At 37.3% G+C, this 16,613-nt stretch overlaps 1 pseudogene; it reads right to left on the bottom strand.

The window, feature by feature from the left end:
- Positions 1-372: 372 nt before the first annotated feature.
- Positions 373-16,613, bottom strand: part of LOC123821802 — a 98,253-nt pseudogene continuing 82,012 nt past the window's right edge.

Genomic DNA, 16,613 nt, shown 5'->3' on the forward strand with positions numbered 1-16,613 from the left:
ATTTATTGCTAAAAGTCACTCATATAGCCCATGTCCTGTTTGTTGAAACTAAGACCTGACACAGATGCATGCCCCACACCCTGCCCACATTCGAATACTCAAACCACCAATATGGCATACCCAACTTAACAACTATAATTGATTTGAAAAGTAACATCAGCAAACAGAGGCAGAGGAAGGAAAAGGAGAGTGGTAGGATCAATATGCCCAAGCAGGAAAGAGGATTTTACCACTGACCTTACTTAGAATTGCTGGCGCATAGGATTCTTGAAAAACATTCTGACTTTCTGTCGAGTTTAGTACAATTTTTATAATCTCTGCAGACACTGCAGCCCATTATTGCCTGCACCTGGGTGGATTACTCCCACTGCTCTACTGCCACCCTCTCATCCCTTGGTTTGCCATCGTCAGCATCAGCTCTCCAGAAGCAGTATTCCGATTTTCAGTACAGTCATTCTGCATTACTGTCTTAAGCTGAACTACTGCGAGAGAGGTGGTTACTGGCTCTCGGGAAACAGATGTAAAAGCCAGGAAACCTGAAGGATGGTAGAAAACTAGTGCAAGATAAAAGCGCATTGTTGAAGTTCTACTGTGGAACTAAAAGCTCAATTCCACTCACCTCCTGAGAAGTATGCAGATGACTTCCCAGATTGTCCACTAGAACGGTAGGAGGTGAAGCATTTATCCACCAGCTTTCGTATTAATATTTACAGGCTTGACTCGGGATAACCATACTCAAGTGTGATGAATTACTTTTTCTTTTCTTAATTTAAAATGTATTAATCATTGTAGTAGTGGTAGTAGTAGTAGTTTGCCATGGATATCCATGCAGCTGAAACCAGACTTGGGCCAAGGGGATGTGAAACAAAGCACCGCTTATCAGGATGCACTCTGGTTTAGCAATATTCACATGCCTTACAGCAGTTTTACACTGCTTTCTCAAATATACATACACTTCATTCTCACATTAACATTATAGAGTTGACATTTTTATCATCATCATCATCATCATCACCCCTGCTTTATTTTTTTTTAAGATTTTATTTATTTTCAGAGAGAGGAGAAGGGAAGGAGAAAGAGAAGGTGAGAAACATCAATGTGTGGTAGCTTCTCATGCACCCCTTGCTGGGGACCTGACCTGCAACCCAGGCAGGTGCCCTGACTGGGAATCCAACTGTGACCCTTTGGTTCACAGGCCTGTGCTCAATCCACTGAGCTAAACCAACCAGGGGATATCACCCCTGCTTTAGATATAACTGTTTGCTCTCAATCAACACAAAGAGTTAAACTCATTTGCAGTGTTTTTGGTACATTATTTGTTCTTTTTTCTTTGAAAAAAATAAGATATAATAAATCTACCCCTGCTTGATACTTCCACCATATTGTTAGAATATTGTGAGGATCTTAGGAACACTTTGATTTCTGGACATTAATTGTAATAATAAAAATAGAAGCAGGACCTAGCCACATGACATGAGGCTAGAACTTTCAGCTACAGTTATACCACTCAATTGACTGGATGCCATGGGGAAGCACAAAGTGGTAGCCTACATATGCCTCCAAGATTTTTTTATTCTGTTATTTAACGCTTCCCCACCTAACGAAATAGGCTGATCTGCTTAACTAATACAAGTGGCAGAGTTTGACTTCTGAGTCTGTGTCATAGCCTCTTCTCTTAGATTACCTACTCTGCAGCCTGTCACCTGCCATGTGGTGAGGATGCTTAAGCAGCCCTGTGGATAAATTTTCATGGAAAGGACTGGGGTCTCAGGGCCCTCAGGGGCTTCAGAACCTCTTTGGCCACATATCCTCCTGGCTATTTCTTCATTTCTCTGTTTGTCTCTACATCAAACTCCTAGAAATTTACCTGTAATTTGTTGATTCTAATCCTTGGTCTCTTTCCCCACTCCATCTCTCTCTCTCTCTCTCTCTCTCACACACACACACACACACACACACACATTTTACAAAGGCTTTCACCTCCAGCATCACACCAAAACTGCTCCTGTCAAGTCACTAGTGCCATCTTGTTGCCGAAATCCTTCAGTCAGTTCTCAGTAATCATCTTTTTGTCTTTGTTTCTTTTTTTTGTTTGTTTGTTTGTTTTTGTGGTCTGGCTAAAGACTTTAATGTAGTTTTTTTCTTTTTTTTTATTGTTGTTCAAGTACTGTTGTCTCCATTTCTCCCTCCAGTTCCCCCTACCTCAGCTATCCCCACCTCTTACCCTTGATCCTACCCTCTTTGGCTTTGTCCCATGTGTCCTTTACACATGTTCCAACACTTCACACAACTTATCCCTCCCTCCTTGAAACATTCAGCTCACTTGGCTCTAGGATGCCACACTCTCTGGTTCTACTCTTCATGACTGCATTCTATCTAAATATCCTTAGCTGGTTCTTCCACATTTTTCCAACTAATAAATATTGGTGTGTCCTTGGGCTTAGTCAAGCATTCTCTCTGTTCTGGCTATACTCACTCTCTTGGTGATTTCACCTAGTCTTCTGTCTGTAAACATCATCTATACACTGAGGACTCCCAATTTTATACCTGCAGTACAGACCTCACCTTTGAACTCCAGATTCATATGCAATGCTTGGTGTTTTTTTTTATCATCAGGAAACCATTGCCCCCAAACCTTGGAGCACCACTGACTTGTGTCTTTCTCTCATAACTCTTATCTATCAGCATATCCTGCCACCACCGACACCTTTTAACCTTGCTCCTTTTTTTACTTTTGCCAAACCTACAGTTTACCCCAACAGGGTGGCCTGTTTTCTTTTAGATATCCTCTTTGCCTCATCCCCTACTTCCCTCTCCCTCCTCTACAGCACTGCAGCCACAGTACCCTACTCATTCTTGGAAACTGCCCATACACTCCTGTCTCAGGGCTTTGCCCTTTCTACGCCTCCGTATGGACAGCCCTTCCCTCAGGTATCCCCTGGCCCACTCGTTCATTCCTGTTAGGTCTTTGCTCAAATGTTTTTTTCTTGGTGAGCAGTTTCCTCACTATATGATTTTAAGGAAGTCATACCTGCCCTGCTCAAAACCCTCACACCATTCCCAGCTTTAGTTTTCTCCATTATACTTCCCTAGTCTGACATATTGCACAGTTTAATTGCCACTCTGCAGTGAATGTAAGTTCTATTAAGGCAGGAAAAAAATCAATGTTTTGTTTGTTGTTGTTCCCCTTTGCCTAGCTTGGTGCCTAATGCATGGTACACACTCTTTAACACCAAATGAGCTAGACATTATTAGCAGTTGCATTTTAGAGACCAGGATACTGGTTGCACAGCTGGTCTTTGCAGAGCTGGCCATGACCTGACTCCACAGCTCCTGCCCTTCACCAGGTACAGGCCCGACTCCACGGCAGTGTGAGGAGGACTGGAGCTCTGGCATTAGGTAGAGTTGAGCCCAAACGTGAGGTTTTTCAGTTATTGCATTTTGCCTTGTGTAATGTGCCCCTATATTTTTGGTCCAAACTTTCAGGGAAAAAAATCTTTCATTTTAATTTTTTAATTCAATTTTTTAATTTATTTATATTTAGAAACAAAACTGATTATTGTATTCCAGGTTATTATTTTGCATATGAATATTGTTATTGCCTTCTAGAGTTACACTTTTAATGCATAAACATAAATAAAAGAATTAAAAACATTTATACAGATATGGAATTAGTACTAACCATGTATAATGCACACCCTTATTTTCCCCTCAAATATTTGGATGAAAAAGTGAGCATTATACATGGAAAAATACAGTATTTTCTATAGAACTTAAAGCAAGTGTCTAAATTTTTTCTTAGCTTAAAAATACAACATACCTCTTTGGGTTGCTTTGGAGATTAAATGACTGACATCTCATCTCAAGAATCATATTTAGCACATGTAACATAAAACCCAACTACAGTAGTTTGAAAATAAAAGAGTTTCTTTTCCTCACATACAATGCATTTGGGTGTAAGCGCTCCAGAACTGGTACAGTTGCTTGAGGAAGCAAAAATTAATGTGACTCCAAAGTCTTGCATTAAAGTAAAACACAAAACAAACAAAAATATAGGCCTGCTTATGTACTAAATGACCAAAAAGTGATTTTAATTAATGTGAAAAGGGAGTATGATTTGTTGTTCTTTTTAACTCTTCCTTCTTACCTATTAAGATTTTGAGATTCTGAGTTTTAATTTTGTCAGTCCTCATGCTATTTCTGCTAACAAGCTCCATGTTGCTGTGTGTATGTTAAGTGTCTGTCAATCTCTTGATTTGCATTACCAATAGAGATCGCTGTGCAGGACAGCTGGGAACAGAGCCCTGTGGCAGGCTACTAAAGACCACTCTTTAATATCAGTGCTTTATTGGTGCAGTCATTCTATTAAGAATCAAAGTAGTTTTAGTATTATAATTTATATTTCTCATTTTTTAAAAGTTGTAATGAGAACTTGTCAACTACATTACCGAAATTCCAACACAGAATTTCCCTGGTCAAACTCTTGTTCCTGAGCTTAATGTCCCACCCTCTTCTCAATATTTTTCTTTATAGTTTCTTGAAGCCCTTTTAGCTATGCTTTGAACCAGGAAATGAGTTTACTTTTATCATAAATATAATTATTTTTTGTTTTTAAAACTTTATTAGCATTATTTTTATCAAGACAAGTTGTCTTCTATATGAATGTTACACCAAAGATTTAATTCATCAATCATTTTTTTAACCCCACATCAGAAAGGATGTTTTCTTTTGTGACATTTCTACCAAGTCAAATTTTCCTAATGTAAGGTTTTTGTGTTGTTGTTCAAGCACAGTTGTCTCTACTTTCTCCCCACCATTCTTCCCAGCCCCACCCACCCCAGCCTCAGTCTTACCTGCCTTTGACTTTGTCCATGGGTCCTTTGTACATGTTCCTTGACAACACTTCTCTTTCTTTCCCCCGTTATTCTCCTCCCTGCTCCCCTCTGGTTACTGTCAGTTTGTTCTTTATTTCAGTGTCTCTGGTTCTATTTTGCTCCTTTGTTTGTTTGGTTGATTAGGTTCCACTTATAGGTGAGGTCATAATGGTATTTGTCTTTCACCACCTGGCTTATTTCACTTAGCAGAATGCTCTCCAGTTCCATCCATGCTGGAGCTCCTACCCTTCACAACAGCATGGATGGAACAAATATATTTAATTATTTCTTTCATAAGGAAAACAGCTCAAACCGTGCACATCACCGGAAAGTTCTTTTTACTTCTACACCTTCCTTTGCAAGCTCCCAAAGAAAGCCAGTCAGCCAGTTTACATTCTCTCTGTCCCTTGAATGGTTCAACAGGATTCCCAACTTAAAGTTTCAAAATTGACATCCCAACTTTAAAAATAAAATAAGTTTTCTAATCTTACCTATTAAATAGAATAAGAGAAACAAATCCTAAAAGAGTTAAGAAACTTATTAATCTTTTTAAAAAGGAAGTTTGTTCAATTGTAAATAGTAAGTAATAGATTCCAAGTCTCTGCTCCCCAAAGTCCAAAGTTCAATTCATCTATCAAACTCTATCCTAGAAAAATAAATATATGCTCACATGTTCACAAAATAAACATAACTTATTTATCTACAAATAAACATATGCCTGAAGTCCCAGAATTTCTGATAGAGGAGGATGTGTGGACTCCTAGGAAAGATGCAATAATTATTTAATAATTAATCAAACAACAAGCCCTAAAAAAGTGTTGCATAAACAGCGAAACATTAGAATTCTCTAAGAACTTTTAAAGTATTTCTTGAACAAAAGGCAAATAGTAATAACTTCAAATTAACAAAAACATGCTAAATATAATTTTTAAATGGGAACATAAGTGATGGAAATAATTAAGACTAAAGGGAGAAAATAACAGCACTGGGTGACATTTTAAAATATATTTATGCTGATTTATTTTCAAAAGTTTAAATGTTTACATAACATATGCCTAAAATTAATAAAACCTAAAGAATGTTATGCTTTCATTTCCCAGAGATATAAAGACAGGTTCTCTGTGTAGCGTGTCTGAGAATAATCTGCTTTTAGTTCTTTGGTCTTCATGCAACTTTGAGATGAAAATGATTCCTGGGTATCACTGTGCTTGTGACTGAGGGGAAGCAATCTGCCCTGGCACTTGCATCACTTCACCAGCTACACTTGTAGAGCACTACAGAGGGGATGCCAAGAATCATGGGGGAGAAAGCATGGTCAGTAAAGCCCACAAGCTAAAAGAGGGTATGTAAAGATGACCCAAAGCCAAATGTTATGGTGTGTAGCATGAAGCCCAGGAAGGGAGAGAAGTCAGCGAGGGCTAAAGCATTTGGCAGAGGCCTCATAGGAAAAGTGGAGTTCAAAACAAGCTTTGAACAATTAAACTAAAAAAATAGAGTAATTTCAGTAAGAGGAACTGCATAAAGCAAGAATGCCAACACTGGTATTTGTGACTCAATGACAAAACAACCCAAAAAGCAATAATAACCCTGTTTTATTTAAATAGAAGTTAAATCAATTAGTAGGGCTGAAATTAGCAGTAGGGTGGAGCAGGTTTACTGTAACTTATTTTCATACCAAAAGGCTGTAAAGGCAAAGAAAAGGTCATGACTCTAACTTTTTTTTATTCTCACATCAAGGAAATTTAATTTTTTCTCTTACAGGCAACAGATTTATCTTTGGACACATCTCAGTATTTACTTATTCCAAATGTTTACATTTAAACAGGATAGAGACTCCTACCAGGCACCTGGGGAAAGAGTTGGGACACAGCCAGATGGCCACAGGAAACTCCAAACCCTGCCAGGGGCAGTGGGCCCCCCAGAATGAGCTATCCAGACTGTAAAGACAGCATAACTTTCAAAACTTACTCCTGCTTCTCAAACTCCGTCTCTACCAACTAATATGTTTCAGCTCCTCTCCATCTGCAGAGGAAATCCTTTTTAACTAAAGTAAAAAAAGACTAAGAGTATTGTAGACAGTGGAAATATTAGATATCCAGAAGTAACAGTGAATAGCTTCAAACAATTATTTGGATAAACTCGGATTTGGCATGAAAGATGCTACACAAAGCAGTTCCATCTGAAGAAAATAAAAAGTCTTCTAGTCAAAAGAAGAAGAGTCAGTACGTTTGATGCTTGCCACTGTCATGATATTTTTACATTTCCCTTTTTTATGTTCAGCTTGAATATTTGAGACTTGGGTAGTAGAGGCTCCGCTAGATCTAAGATTTTTATCTTTCTTTGAATTTAGTTTAAAAATGGAAAATTCACAGTTGTTATGGATCCCTGGGTTTTGTAATTTAGGTGGAAAACACTGAAAATAAGGACTTCTAAAACCTAGATTGCAGTCACATCTATTTAATTGTGCTTTTTCTCATGCTTCTCTAAGCTAGACGATTACACTTAGCAAAAAGCTTAGTAGCATGATTACAGTGCTGTAAAAGATATTTTTACTTTTTTAAAAGCTAAACCTTCATCTGGTACATTTCAAGATGCATCAATAAGTTATAAAATCTGATAATTGTTAAGGTCTTTGCCATATATTATAAAATCAGAAGTATATATGCATATATGTGTGGTTTTCAGAATAAACTATTTTAATTTTCCTAGTGTCTAGAGGCAGTATCTCCAAAATCTTTGAAGATGTTAAAATTATTTTGTAAAATCAGTTTGTCATGGAAAATTATAAATTGTAAGTAAATAGTATACTATGCATGTGATATATCTGATAAAGAACTACTGAAATTACAAGTATTTCATGATAAAAATCATAAATGTCAACCTGATTCAAAATTTATATCTAGTTATTTGTATACAAAACCTCAATCCAATATACCCTTCTGTACTACTGAAAAATGACTAGATAATTACTTTTTATATTATTTGTACACTTTAAAAATTATGCTTTCTCTTCTTAGCAGATTTTCCCCTACTGTCAATAGCTAAGTTTATTGTCTCTACTTCCAAACTGCTTTTTATTGTTATATATTTTAAAAATTGTCTTATTCAAAATCTTGCCAACTAAGTTTGCCTTCTCTACACTACTTATTATTATATGATTCATCTCTCTGAACCCAACACACAATGGAGCCCATTCATAGTCTCTGATGATCTTCTCACTCTTCTACACAGATATTTCAGATGGCACTATGTCTGTCTTTCTCTTTAAGTACAAAAGCTGCCAAAGTAATCCTACAAGATAATTTGTCTCCAATGGGATTCTAAATTACCTCTATCTTAGCACCTACCTCCTACATCCACAAGCAGTTTTTAATATTCAGGGATCCAAACAAAGCTGCCATCTAAAAAAATCTAGTATTAGATTATATTAGCATTAGCCATAATTAAAAGCATGCATAATGATAAAACATTTTAGCTTTTTATAGCATTAGATGACTTTTATAGTGCTCCATTTTATCTTTATGAGTGAAGCAATAAAATATGTAAAAGAGTCTTTTATATTTTACTAGAATCATTTTAATTAAAAAATGTAAGTTAGTTTGAAATGTTCAATAATTCCTAAGTCATGGATTTTATCAAGTCAACTCACTTAAATTTAGCTCAACTTGCCATTTTTAAGTTTCAATTTGTTTGGTGCTCACAAACTGGATAATATATAAAAACTATATTTTAATGTTAAATATCACATTATAAAAATAAGAGTAAGACATAGCCATAACCAAAATTAGATAAGTATACAACTATCCCAATAAAATTATCTTGTAAATATTTAAAGAACTGTGATTTTTGTTGTTTTTTTCTCTTTTAATATTTATTAAGCCAACAAAAGTATTTAGAGTAAATCTTAATACAAAATTCTGGGGAAATGAAATTGTAATTCATTTACAGCCAACATGCCTGCAATTCACATTTTTATTAAAAGGACAGCAAACATTTAGTTAAAGAGGATGGAAATAACATGTTATTTTGAAGATTATGTATTGTTTTTTATCATTTAGGACTTAAAACATTTTTAAAATTTATGATTCCATTTATTTAATTTTTTAACTGAGGTGTAATTGACATAACATATTAGTTTCAGGTGCACAAAATAGTGGTAAATAATAATAAGGAATTAATCATAGAGTCATTTGAACTTGATGATTTCAACAGTTGATGTGTTTCATACAACCAGAGTAAACAGATTTTAATGGTTTTGGGTGTATTATTTACAGAGGTTAGTCAAAAGCATCTGTACTATTATATATATTAAATACTTTCTCCTGAATAACCATATCAAGACACATGTCTGGAAAAATAAAAAGTTTGTATTAAAATTAAAATGCATTTTCTTCATGGCAGTGACTTACTGAATCAAGTAAAATGGCTTAAAACCTGTGCCCTTAAAATGATAAAAATGGTTTATGTCCTGCCTTTCCCAGACATAGCATCCGAAACCCATGAAATTCTTTTCTCTAGCTAATGTTATTTTCCATGTCATTTTCTCATGTCTGCAATTCATCCTCCCAAAGCTATCGGTGGCCCTCCTGCTCAAACATCTCCTTCTGCACACAGTCTTCAAACTCGTCCACTGCCTGGCCCAAGATAACAGACATGTATGCATCTCTCACTGCATCTGAATTACATATGAAAATCTTTTATTTCTTGTTAATAAATTTCTTAAGAAATGGTATCAAGTGTTCTTTAGATATGTATTCTAAAACTTGGAACTCTTAAGTGAGCATTGTCCTACTTGTGGGTCACCACTGAAAAAGAAACTTAGAATAAACAAAATGAATTACAGCTTTCATTCTGTTAAGCCTGGAAATTTACTAGAAAGCAAGAGCAAATGGTTGAAATTGGTTTCCTAGAACAATTGTACTTGAGAGCAGTGAAAAATGTGATAATATTTAATGAACTATGTTAATACCTGATAGAATTCCTAAATTGTAATTTACAATTAAAACAGTTGGTGGCACCTTTGAGGCAAGTTTTTGTTTTTAACAGTATCTATGTTGCCAGCAAATTCTTACACAATTACACTGGTATACAAAGACTCATAATTACATTGATTTAGATATATTTTCTAATATTCATAACGTTATTTTAATATAACTTGTTGATATATACATGTGTGTGAAAGAAAAAAAACGCAGAATAATAGCAAGTATCTCCCAAATAACAGTACTTATTACCCAGACATTTTATTAAGAGTTTCAGCTTAATAAAAATTTTAATTCCTCTTAAAAACAAATCAGGAGTCCCTCAAGAGGGGAATGGGAATAGGCATAATGGGGGGAATATAAGGGAAGAGTCATTAAGGAACATGTATAAAGAACCTATGGACAAAGCCAAAGCGGGGAGGATCGAGGGTGGGTGGGGTGGTGGGGAGTGGTGAGGGAAAATGGAGACAACTGTCTGTACTTGAACAAGAAATAAATAAATAAATAAATAAAGTAAAAAAAGGCCCTCAGAAACAGCATTTTTTACTCAAACATAACAGTTCAGGAAGCATTGAGGAGACTTGTTAACACCTTCTTAAATGTTCTTAAGCCTCTCAGATCTTCTTTTCCATTAGGCTGTTACACAGCTTAAACTTCCTATCAGATAAAGTTATTCTTTGGGTAAAAATATTACAAACTTAATGTTGTTCCTTTAAAAGGCAAATGTCCTTGAGAGCTGTAATGCATTGAGGCTTACCCACTGTTAGCACCAAGAAAAGTTAAGGTAGGATACAATCAGTGATTATTACATAAACAGACATTTATGCAAGGTTTTACAGTTTTTGTTGCCTCTAGTGAGGGATAGTCAACCTCACTTCTTACCTAAATATCAAACTAAACAAGAGGTTGATTCACACAGAGGAAGAACAAGAATTTATAACATTGGACTGAGAATGAAATGCAGCTTTGACCAGCAGCCAAATGTACTTCTGAATACCCCAGGATTCTGCCTACCCTCTCCCCAACTGCCCTGTAAGTTAAAACAGGGAAGAGTGGAAGGCGATGTATCATTCTCTTAGATCGTGTACTGTCCCAGAGAAACAAAGCTGGACACTACTTAAACTAGTAAGGACAGATTTTAATCAGTTATATATTGCACTTTTGCTATTGGGAAGAGGCTCCAGTATGAAATGAACTCAATTTTGATTTGTTTAGAGGTGACTGGCATTTTAAAGGGAGAATGAGGAAGAAGGAAGGGGAAATGGTGTGAGTTTGAGCAGAGCCAGGGGGGTGAAAATTACTAAGCATTATCACGTGAGTGCCAGTTAGGCCAGCTGTGTCCTTCAGCTGATGGCTATAGAAGTTAGGATTCTATCCTCCCCCAAACACTGGGAGATGGAGGCCCAATTTAGGTAATTAAATTTGAAGAAATGTCTCTCAAGTCCTTGAGAAAGATATTCCTGAGGTTTAGGAAATACACATATACATCTCAAAGGGACAAAAGATTAACAGTTGTAAGCTCTTGTTAGTTAATGCTCCAAGAAAAGGAGGCTATCTCAGGTGTTGGCTAGAACAAACAGTAAATTCTTTTGACAACCCTGAACTTGTCCAGAAAAGAAACTCAGAAAGGGACTGGATGGGCTGTTCAAGGGACTCAAGTTTGGGCTACAAGAAGCCATGCTAATGTTTGGTTAAGTCTCTTAGTGTAGGGGTTTGAATGGAGTGTTCTGCTGAGAATTTTTGCTGGTCTTTATAGCTCACAAACAAAATGCTCAGAGAAGGTAGGTTTGAGCTCTGTGTCTCTGCTCAATCTCTGAGGAAGGCTGGAAGAAAGTTAAGAGTTATCTTGCTAATACAACTAAGAGGACTGATGTTTTTATTCTTTCAAGCCAGGCAGGGCTACCAGGAAGGGGATAAGGATGTTCCCTGGGGTGATTTTACCCCTAAGGGAACATTTGGCAATGACTAGAGACATTTTTGTTTGTCACATCAGAAGGAATGTGATACCACACTGTGAATGGCATCCAATAGGAAGAGGTGAGATGCTTCAGTAGGGAAAGAAAAATATAGTTCTCTCTACTTTTCTGAGTGCCTGGGTGAGATCCCTGAAATAAAAGACAGATTAACAAAAGGAAAACAAACAAGTTTACTAGCATGTATACCTCATGTATACATGGGAGATACCACAGGGAAAATGAGTATTCAAAGGTGTGTCTTAGAATTCAGGATCTTAATAGGGAAAGGGGAGTGGGTGGAGATGTAGGCCTCTTAGAAGAGAGTAAGTGATTTTTAGGGAAAGATGAATGGGCCCTTAAAAGAATAGGTGGGAGATTTGTCAGTTTATGACATAAGTTTGTCTGAATGTGGTATCGATTTCTAGTCTCCTCTACTGAGATGAGTCAATCTTTCTTGGTTTATAAAACTCCCTGGGCATGGGAAAATTATGACTATTTAACTTCTTTTGAATTTGTTTTTAGGCAGGAAAGGGAAGTTCAAAAAACCTCTTCCTCATTTGTTGGTTTGAAAGTGACTATGGATCAAAATAATCAATATAGCCCAGTGGCACTATTTCAAGGTGATATATCCTGCTACTCTTTACTATTAAGCATTCTATAATGCACAATTATCCAGCCCAAAATTCCAATAGTGATAAGGTTGAAAAACCATGTCCAAAGATTTACAGTGCACTTTTAATATTTGTTACTCATATAGTTTCACAATTGCCACATGGGAAAGGGATGAGACATACAATTAATTAATGTGTGAGAGAGCTGAGACTCAAAGTTTAAAGAATTTTCTCAGCATTATATACTTGCACCCCAACTTCTAATTATAAATAGCAATGTACTCTCTTTTGAAGAGGCGTATACAATCAAGTGACATCCCAACACTTCCTGGAAGAAGAGGTTTAGAAGAAGGCCAACATGGAGGGGTTTAGTAATCAAGGAGGCAACAGAAGGACTTGTGATAGAGCAAAAAAAAAAAAGGATGATAACTTCATCCAACTAAAGAGGATTTGGATTTGTTTGCCTGCACATATCAAAACCGAATAAAATGCAAACAGGATTTTGCATCAAAGAAAGTAAAGGTTATGAACAATAATATGCCAACAAATTAGACAGTCTGGATGAACTGGATAAATTACTATAAGCACACAACCTTCTAAAACTGAATCAGGAAGAATCAGAGATTCTAGACAGATTACTTAACTACTGAAATTGAAGCAATAAACAAAAAACTCCCAACAAACAAAGGTCCTGAACCACATGGCTCCACAAATGAATTTCACCAAACATTCAAAGAAGAATACCTACCCTTCTCAAACTACTCCAAAACATTAAAAAGAAAAAAAGACTCCCAAGCTCATTTTATGAGACCAGTGTCATCCTAATCCCAAAACCAGATAAAGACACAACAAAGAATGAAAACTATAGGCCAATATCCCTGATAAACATAGATACAAAAATCCTAAATAAAATATTAGCAAACAGAATCCAGCAATATATTGAAAAGATAATACACCATACTCATGTGGAATTTATTCTGGGGATGCAAAATTGGTACAATATCTGCAAATCCATAAACATGATACACCACAAAAACAAAATGAAGGATAAAAACCACATTACTATATTAATAGATGCAGAAAAAGCATTTGATAAAATTCAGCATCATTTTATGATAAAAAATCTCAGCAAACTGAGAATAGAGGGTACATACCTCGACATAACAAAGGCTATATATGACAACCTACAACCAACATCATACTCAAAGGGCAAAAATACAAACATTCCGCTTAAGATCAGGAACAAGAAAGGGATATCTGCTTTCACCACTCTTATTCATCATAGTATTGGAAGTCCTAGCCCCAGCAATCAGACAAGAAAAAATAAAAGGCATCCAACTGAAAGACAAGTAAAGCTGTCATTATTTTTAGATGACATGATACAGTATATGGAGAACCCTGAGACTTCCAGTCAATATGGCAGTATAGACAGACACAGCTTGCTTCTTTGTACAACCACATCAAAATTACAACTAAAATACAGAACAACCATCACTCTAAATCTTCAGAAATCAAGTTGAATTGAAGTGTGACAAATACTGAATTAAAGAAAACACATTCATCCAGACTGGTAGGAGGGGAGCAGATGCAGAATGGGCTAATCCCACACCCACATATGGTGGATAAAAATTCAGGAGGTATATCTCAGGAGTGAGGAGTTCCAGCCTCACACCAGCTCACCCAGACCAGGGTTCCAGTGCCAGAAAGATAAGTCTCTATAACTTCTGGCTTCAAAAACCAGTGAGGATTGAGTTGGTGGAGGAATCTTCTTGATCCCCAAGCAGTTCCTTTAAAGAATCCACACATGAAATCACTCCTTCTTGTGCTCTGTCACCTGGGTAGCAGCTTCAAAAGGCATCAGTGGCATACAGGGAGAAACTGAAATGTCTGACGTCAAGGTGAACAGAGGCCATTGTCTCTGATCTAAACCCTCCTCCCATAGTGCCACAAAGCCAGGAAACTGGTACTATATCTGAGCCTCCATCAACCTGGCTAACACTGTTTGACTTACCTTGGAAATCCCCAGAGACTCCATCCTACCCAACTTACAGAAGTTATAAGCCCACCCAAACTGCTTTTCCATATGAATGGCTGGTCTTGGCTCATGCTTTATAACTTCATAAATCCTGTAAGACAAACAACAGCTGGCCTTAGTGAGCTCCAAGCCTGGCACTAGCAGCAGTCACCCTAGAGTCAGACCTTGGCTTTGCCTGGGAATCTCCAAGCCCAGCACAAGCAGCAGCCATCTCAGATTGCTTTATAACTCAGGCAAGGTGGCCTCAGAGAAAACATAGGTTGGGGTTGATCTTGGCTTGCACCACCAGGGAAATGCCAGGGCCAGTGTACAAAGTAGACAGCTATAGACCATGTTGGGGAACCATCATCCTTCCCCTGCAAGCTGTTCCTCCATGAAGGGTGGAGGTTGGTGATCATTCAGTGGTCACAGCCAATCCTTGTAGTTGACTGGCCTGGGTAAATCCCTCTCATCAATCTTCCAATAACAACTGAGGCTCAAATAAAAGGAGAGGGTATACTGAGCCCACACAAAGCACCAACCTCAAGTACCCAGCTTGGGTGATAGGGAAGGCTGTGCCACTGAATCCTACAGGATATGTACTACTTTAGACTACACTACCAACACATGGAGTCAAAGCAGTTGTCCCTAATACACAGAAACAAACACAGGGAGGCTGCCAAAATGAGGAGACAAAGAAACATGGCCCAAATAAAAGAACAGATCAAAACTCAACCAGTCATAACAGCAAAAAGAAAAAAGAATACAATGAGGGAGTTCCAGCCAAGATGGAGGCATAGGTAGAAACCCTTCACTTCCTTATACAACCAAAAGGAGGATAACCACCAATCTAAAAATAATAAACAACCAGAAGTGCCAGAAATTCAAACTGCATGGAACTCTGACAACCAAGGAATTAAAGAGACAGTCAACCAGACCAACCAGACCAGTAGGAGTGAGACAGGGTAGATGCGCAGATGGATAGAACCCATGGCAAGGGGGTGGACCACACAGGCAGGGCTGGCTGAACAGGAAATTGAGACTCAGGGCTGACTGTGGAGTATAGCAGGGGTTGCCATGGTGGGAGAAACTCGTAGTCTCACAAGAGAGTTCATTGGAAAGTAGAACTCTGGGCTAGAAGCCAAGCAGGCAAGCTGCATTGTTCCCTCTCTGACCCCTCCCCCACAAACAGCACCACAAAGCAGCAAAGAGGGTTGCCCCTGGTGAATACCTAAGGGCCCACCCCCTTATAACTTAACAGGTGCCCGAGACAAAGAAATACGGCCCAAATGAAAGAACAGGGCAAAATTCCAGAAAAATAGCTAGGTGATGAAGAGATAGCCAATCTATCTGATGGAGAGTTCAAACCCTGGTAATCAAGATGTGCACAGAACTGATTGAGCTTGGATGCAAAATGAAGGAACAAATGAAGGCTATCCAAAGTGAAGTAAAGCAAAATATTCAGAGAACCAACAGGGACAGGAAGGAAACATGGACTCAAATCAATGATTTCGAACAAAAGGAAAAAATAAACATCTGACTAGAATTGAATGAAGAAACAAGAATTAAAAAAAAAAATGAAGACAGGTTTAGGAACCCCTGGGACAACTTTAAACATTTCAATATCTGAATTATAGTGCCAGAAGGAGAAGAACAAGAGCAAGAAATTGAAAATTTATTTGAAAAAATAGTAAAGGAAAACTTCCCCAATCTGGCAAAGGAAATAAACTTCCAGTAAGTCCAGGAAGCCCAGAGAATCCCAAAGAAGTTGGACCTAAAGAGGAACACACCAAGGCACATCATCGTTACCCAAGATTAAAGAGAATGAGAGGATCTTAAAAGCAGCAAGAGAAAAGGAGATGGTTACCTACAAAGGTAACTCTTAGCTGATTCAACTCAGCTAATTTCTCAAAAGAAAACTTACAGGCAAGAAGGGTTGGAAAGAAGTATTCCAAGTCATAAAAGCAAGGACCTACATCCAAGATTACTCTATCCAGCAAAACTATTATTTAGAATGGAAGGGCAGATAAAGTACTTCCCAGATAAGGTCAAGTTAAAGGAGTTCATCATCACTGCCTTATTATATGAAATGTTAAAGGGACTTATCTAAGAATTTGAAGAAGACCAAAAACTATGAACAGTAAAATGACAACAAACGCATAAGTATCAACAACTGA

Source organism: Phyllostomus hastatus, unplaced genomic scaffold (assembly GCF_019186645.2).
Source record: "Phyllostomus hastatus isolate PE091 unplaced genomic scaffold, TTU_PhHast_1.1 phas_contig_40, whole genome shotgun sequence".
NCBI classification, from domain to species: domain Eukaryota; kingdom Metazoa; phylum Chordata; class Mammalia; order Chiroptera; family Phyllostomidae; genus Phyllostomus; species Phyllostomus hastatus.